The sequence below is a fragment of the Cnephaeus nilssonii genome, assembly GCF_951640355.1.
Source record: "Cnephaeus nilssonii genome assembly, chromosome: 2".
Classification (NCBI taxonomy): domain Eukaryota; kingdom Metazoa; phylum Chordata; class Mammalia; order Chiroptera; family Vespertilionidae; genus Cnephaeus; species Cnephaeus nilssonii.
In genome coordinates, this window is record NC_137073.1 from 42,738,365 (window position 1) to 42,746,248 (window position 7,884).

Here is a 7,884-nt window from a genome sequence, read left to right on the forward strand (position 1 = left end):
AGACTTAATAAATGAATTCGGCAATGTAGCAGGATACAAAATTAACACCCCAAAAGTCTATGGCTTTTCTATATACCAATAATGAACTTACAGAAAGAGAAACTAAAAAAACAATCCCATTTACCATTACAAAAAAAAAAAATACCTAGGAATAAATTTAACCAAGGAGATAAACGACCTGTACTCAGAAAATTTCAGGACGCTAAAAAAAAAAAAAAAAAAGAGAGATAGAAGAAGACATGAACAAATGGAAGAATATACCATGTTCATGGATTGGTAGAATTAACATCATTAAAATGTCCATACTACCCAAAGCAATCTATAAATTCAATGCAATCCCCATTAAAATACCAATGGCATACTTCAAAGACCTAGAACAAACTCTCAAAAAATTCATCTGGAATAAAAAATGAACCCAAATAGCTGCAGCAATCTTGAGAAAGAAGAACAATATAGGAGGGATCACAATACCAGATATCAAGCTATACTACAAAGCCACTGTCCTCAAAACTGCCTGGTACTGGCACAAGAACAGACATATAGACCAGTGGAACAGAACAGAGAACCCAGAAATTGACACAAGCCATTATGCTCAATTAATATTTGACAAAGGAGGCAAGAGCATACAATGAGACAAGACAGTCTCTTCAATAAATGGTGTTGAGAAAATTGGACAGATACTTGCAAAAAAATGAAACTAGACCAACTTACACCATACATAAAAATAAACTCAAAATGGATAAAGGACTTAAACGTAAGATGGGAAGCCATAAAAATCTTAGAAGAAGCCATAGGCAACAAAATAGCAGACATTTGTTGTAGCAATATCTTTACCGATACAGCTTCTAGGGCAATGGAAACTAAGGAGAAAATAAACAAATGGGACTACATCAAAATAAAAAGCTTCTGCACAGCAAAGGAAACCATCAACAAAACAACAAGAAAGCCCACTGCATGGGAGAACATATTTGCCAATTTTATCTCCGATAAGGGTTTAATCTACAACATTTACAGGGAACTCATACAACTCACAAAAGGAAGATAAACAAACCAATCAAAAAATGGGCAAAGGACCTAAATAGATACTTTTCGAAAGAGCACATACAGAAAGCCAAGAGACATATGAAAACACGCTCAAAGTCACAAATCATCTGAGAGATGCAAATCAAAACAACAATGAGGTACCATCTCACACCTGTCAGAATGGCTATCATCAACAAATCAACAAATGACAAGTGCTGGCGAGGATGTGGAGAAAAAGGAACCCTCATGCACTGCTGGTGGGAATGCAGACTGGTGCAGCCACTGTGGAAAACAGTATGGCATTTCCTCAAAAAATTAAAAATGGAACTGCCATTTGACCCAGTAATACAACTTCTAGGAATATATCCCAAGAAAACAGAAAAACCAATCAGAAAAGATATATGCACCCCTATGTTCATAGCAGCACAATTTACAATAGCTAAGGTTTGGAAACAGCCCAAGTGCCCATCAGCAGATGAGTGGATTAAAAAACTGTGGTACATCTACACAATGGAATACTATGCTGCTGTAAAAAAGAAGGAATTCTTACCATTTGCAACAGCATGGATGGAACTGGAGAGCATTATGCTAAGTGAAATAAGCTAGTCAGTGAAAGAAAAATACCACATGATCTCACTCATTTGTGAAATATAAAGAACATTATATACTGATGAACAAAAATAGATAAAGAGGCAAATAAGTATCAAACAGACTGTCAAACTACAGCAGGAAGGCTGGGGAGATTTTTGGGGACTGGTAAGAGATCAACCAAAGGACTTGTATGCATGCATATAAGCATAACCAATGGACGCAGACACTGGGGGGGGGGGGGGGGGGCAGGTGACAGCAAGTGCCAGGGGGTAGGGGAGGCTGGGGGAAGGTCAGTGGGGAAAAAAAGGAGACATATGTACTACTATTGGTAATACTTTAAACAATAAAATAAAATTTAAAAAATTAAATAAATAAAATAAAAATCAAGCTAAAATCTCACAATGCTAGTTATTTCATATTTATAAACAACTTTCTTAATAAACTTTCATTAAAGCCAAAAAATTAATGCATAGCAGAAAAATATATATACATAAAATAGATTTTATTGGTGCTCTAGTGAAAAATTTTTTCATAACAACTGAAAAGAAACCTGTTATTTTACAATTTTCACCTTCCCTTCAATTATACTAGCTTTAATGTTTTTCCTTTGACTTTCCCTGGGTTAGACAGAGCTCTTAAACCTCAAGATTGTAAAAAACAAGAAGGCTTTCCAAAATCACGTGGGTAAAGTTTCAACCTGCTGTTAAAAATACCACTGGTGGGGCCAGTGCCTCATTCTCCGGGCAGGTTTCAGAGGCTCCATGAACTTAATGCCACCCTGGGCAGCACTGCACTGCAGGGAGCATGGAGCTCTGCACAGTCTGTCTCTGGAGAAATACCGAGGCAGATCCTGGGAGCTGTCCCACCAACAGCCATTCTCTACCTCATTTGCCCTTTCCTGTTTCCCACTAAAGAGGCTAAAAAAAAAAAAAAAGAATATTAATTTCCAATCCTTCCTTCCACCAAGGATAGTTGTGTTATCAAGCCCTGACTAAAAAGATAAAAGAAAAAGTCAGAGCAGTGCTTCTCTAACGTTTCTGTGCATTCAAATCACCCAGGATCTTGTTAAAATGCAGAATCTGGATCATTAATTAGGGTGGGGCTTGAACTATTATTTTTAATGAGTTCCCAGGTGATGAACTGTGTGATCTAGGACCACAATTTTAGTAGCACGTTATTAAAGGTCATCTGGCAAGGACTTTCCTCCTTGATTTGGACTGAGATGTGCCAGGAAAAAGCTGCTTCCTGTCCTTTCCTCCAGCTTATGGCTTTAGAATAGGATTGAAGAAGGATGCAAGTGTGGGCTGCATCAGCCATCTTCTGTCCAGGAGGGGTGGAAGCCAACATGCTGAGAACAGCGAAGTAGAAAAATAAAAAGTGTCCAGGTATTCAATGATGTCATTATGCTACTCAAGTTAACTAATCTTGGGGCCTCCTACCTGCAGGCTCTTTATTTTAATGGGATAATAAGTATCATTATGGCTTAAATCACTATTTGTCATGTTTCCTATTGCATGCAACCAAACAATTCTTATTTATTACCTGAACTAAGCTGATCCATTCAGGACTGGGCTTATAACCAATCAGCCTAGAGGCAGATGCCATGTCTACAGCCCATGGCCTACAGAGTCACTGGGCCTGGGCGATGGTAATTCTATGATTGCGAATCTTCTAGGAGCAGAGGGCATTCAGTCATGTGTTGCTGGGAGAGAAACTTATTAATAGGATGGTAGCAATTTGGTTTTTAATGACTGGCATAGAAGTGGGGAATAGAAGAATGGAGAGTTTCATTATTCTAATGAACCTATTCTGTGGAATGCGGGAATAATTGTTTCCCATGATTGGGGTAATAGGGTGAAGTTAGCTATTGAAACTCATTGGCATTCAAAAGCATTTTCTGATGTTTGATACTATGGATATGGATTACAGAATTAGAGTAAATTAACTAACGTGTATTATTTTGGAAAAATCTCACATTTGCTTCTCCTAGTAGTGAATAAACAATGAGTGGTGTAACTTTGTCAACATGCATTTTTATTATTTTGCTTTACCTTAAGTATCTTTTATTGCAAAAGGAACTCTGATCTTCCCAGTTTTGCCTAAATATTTGGTAGCTTTCTTTTATGGTCTCAATTTTCTCATTGTATCAATCAGTTAGGTTACAATCTTATCTGCTGTAAAAAAATAATAATAACAGTAGGTTAAATTAGATAGAAATTTATTTATGTCTCATTTAATAGTCTGAGTGAAAACAGTCCAAGACTTAAGAAGCAGTTTTTTGGTGTCAGGGACTCAAGCTTCTTGTATCTTTGTTGCTCCACCATTATGGAGCTGCTGACTCATGGTTTAAGGTAGCTGATCAAGTTCCCACAATATATCTTTGATCTAACCAGCTAGAAGGAAAAAGTAAGAAATGGCAGGGATGTCTCTCCCATTCAGAACCATCAAAAGCCTTTAAGGAACAAGTGCCCAGATAAAACTCATATTTTATTACTAAATAAAGAAGTAAAGAATGCATTTGGGGGGGGGGGTACAAAGGGTCTCTGGAACACTCATTCATCAGATGGCTTAGAGCAATTGTAGGTATACTTGAACAACAGTGATATATTTTTTTAAATAGCCTCAAATATTGCTCTTTAGAAACAACTGGAGGTGCTTTAATTGCCAGTATGATTTTCTAATGAATGTACCTTTGTAAAGAAATTCTACAGTGGCTCTACATTGTAATTATCCTCTTTTCCTCTATTTCACTCAATTCAATTCTCTTTAGTTCACTACCTTTTTAGATGGATCCACGACATTCTTGCGAATACAATCAAAGAAACTCTACAAGCTCTCAAAGTATTTGTAAGTGAATACCCAGCTTAGGCCTAACCAACAATCACCCTAGTATACTGACAAGTCTTAAGAATGGATAAGTCTCCATCAAGTCCATCAAGTCTCTGTATGCAAAGGGCCCGAGGCAACTCCTAGAAGTGAAATATTCTGAAGGGAAGAAGGAATGTTTTAGATACATTGGTTTATTTGGACAAAGGGTAAGGATGATTCTGAGACTACCTCCATTTCTGTGTGTTTCTCTAGTCTAGCCACCATGATCTCATATTTTTACTTAGAGACAAAGAGTATTGTAATGAAACAAAAATGAATAAAAACTAATACAAACGAGATTTTTGAGAGTCCATGGCATTTGGTATATGAATGGTAGAAACCCTCATAGTAATGTGAGGGGGCATTTGTGTTAACTGCAATAGTCAGAGTTTTGGTCTCAGAGCCATTGCCCTTGGCATGTGGGATTGTATTTTGGCTCAGCAATTGCAGTATTGTAGCAGGGACACCTCTGATGTCACTATTGAAAAAACTGCTACTTTATTCATTACCACTGCCATAATAATTTGGAGAAAAAGATCACAAGTGGCACATTGCAGTCAAATGCTTAGGCTATGGAGCACAGCAAGATTTTCCTAACAACTATAAGGACTACTTCAGAAGAATTTGGGGGTTCCTGGCTTTTACACAAAGTAGGTAGGGTGTAGCCAGATAAATACTAATTTGTAATTGTCCATTTTCCTTCTTGCTATGATTATTAAGAAAATTTATTTTTCATTCAATACTTCTCACAATTCTACATTTCCCAATGATTATTTAATGTGTATCATTCAAAGGAAGCCCATATATTCTCATCTTTCGGCTGGCTAATGCCCACATCACTTTCATTCCCTTTTTATTGGCCAAAGCAAGACAAAACTATAGGAGGTGGGGAATGAAAATGATTATCATATGCTCAGAAGGAGGACAATCAGAATGTTTATGATAGCCAAATGATTGTCATTGCACGTAAACAGTGAAATGCAAATGACATATGATAGAACTGGAAATCTTAGTTATGATGATTGCTATAACCAAACAAACAAAATTACTCCACCTAATTTTGATGCCAACAACTGCATTAACCTCTACCCTCCCCATCTAATGCAACTCTGCATTGGCTCCTAAGATATGGGGTATGCATGCATGGCCTAATAGCTAAAGAATAAGAAGAAAACCATGATTCTGTTGGTCTACATTACATTGAAAAATCATCCATGCAAAAACAACAAGTCCCACATTCATGTTTCAATTAAGTTTCATATCAAAGATATATTCTACTTTGCTCTAGAATGGCTACTGTGGACAGGGCCAGTACTAGGAAAAAATGTGAATAGAATATGACTTGGAGTCATTTCATCGCCTTTTGGGGGTAATACCATCTTTCCACTCTCCATCACTGCTTTCCAAGTCTTCCACAAGTCCAATGCCCACATAAAAGTTTTCACTTTTTTAGGGATTGTTTCTATCTCTAAATTCACATTCAAAATTTAACTGTACTATGATCCATCCTTTGCTAACCAATATGAAAAAATAACTTTTTATAGTGTTCATGGCTGAAAGCAATCTAATATGTAATCCTTTCCACTAATAAATTTACAAATTAACAAGGACTTTCAATACCTTATGCCAAAACAGAGAAAAATAGGAATTTCAGTCTTCAAGAAAAGAATTATGGGAGATCTCTTTGAACAGAGCTTCCTTTAGGGGTTTCCCTTAAATCACTCCATAAACCTTGAAATGATAGTTATAAACATAACGAATAACTTTTTATTCTCCTGCTATTAAAATAGCCTAAATGATACCATCTGATGCTGGCAAGGATGCAGTTTGACTGGTCCTTCACTACACTGCCTTGTATTAGATTCGGAATACTTTTGTTGGAAAGAAAGCCTTGGATTATCAACTCAATAGATAAATCAAGGCTTAAATCTTAACTGTTGATGAATGTTAAACAAAATGCAAAAGAAATGTTCAAATATTCCTACACATGATCCCCTCTCCAGGCACACTATTTCTTTTAGTGTTTTGTCCACCACATGTGCTCCCTTGCTTCATGGTCTTTCATATGGCCTTAGCAGTGTCTGAAGTACCCTAACCCTCTTTTCCTATCCCATGTGGACACAAGATGGCCGCCACAAGATGGCCAGCAGGGGAGGGCAGTTGGGAGGGACCAGGCCTGCAAGGGAGGGCAGTTGGGGGCGATCAAGCCTGCAGGGGAGGGCAGTTATGGGTGACCAGGCCAGCAGAGGAAGGAAGTTGGGGTGACTGGGCCTGCAGAGAAGGGCAGTTGGGGGGGACCCAGGCCTGCAGGGGAGAGCAGTTGGGGGGGACCCAGGCCTGCAGGGGAGAGCAGTTGGGGGGGACAAGGCCTGCAGGGGAGGGCAGTTAGGGGTGACCAGACCTGCAGGGGAGGGCAGTTAGGGGCAAACAGGCTGTCAGGGGAGGGAAGTTAGGGGCAATCAGGCTGACAGGGGAGTGGTTAGGGGGTGATCAGGCTGGCAGGCAGAAGCGGTTAGGGGCAATCAGGAAGGCAGGCAGGCGAGCAGTTGGGAGCCAGCAGTCCTGGATTGTGAGAGGGATGTCTGATTGCCCGTTTAGGCCCGATCCTACTGGGATCAGGCCTAAAAGGGCAGTCGGACATCCCTTGAGGGGTCCCAGATTGGAGAGAGTGCAGGCTGGGCTGAGAGACACAACCCCCTCCCCCATGCACAAATTTCGTGCACTGGGCCTCTAGTAGATAAATAATCCCGCTACTAGGTTAAACAAAATATGTAAAAAACTATAAGCACAAAGATTTCTAGAAATATTTTTTATCAAACTTAAATATCAGAGGTATTATTCCAAATATTCATCAATGGGGGTTATTTAAATAAATTATGGTGTGAGACCTGAATAATACGTAGCCATTAAAATGATGTTATAAAAAAGGAGGTTGAGGAGACTGTCACACATGGGAAAACCTTATAATAAAATGTTAAGTGATTGCAAAGCAAGATACTCCACCTTGTAGACATCATTACTCTAACCATGTGAAAACATGCATCTGAAAAGAAATAAATTAATGATTGCATTAGAGTGGATTGTGGGTTATTTTTGCCTTTAGTTCATATTTTAATTCATGTAATTGTAACTCTTTTTAACTAAACTATGTTATATAAATACTTGTGATTTTAAAAGCCAAATATTATATATTATGGATGACAAAATAAAAGTCTGATTGACCGTTATGATTGAAAGTTTAAAAGATAAAATGCTAAGACTGGAAACTACTAGTGACTAGACAAAAGTAGAGATATTGTTCAGTGTGCTGAATTAACAGGAAATAAATTGCTAGTCCAATAACGAATGTTTCTTTTGCAGAACTCTCTTTACCCAACAGAAAGAAGGGTAAAGAGAGTTCGG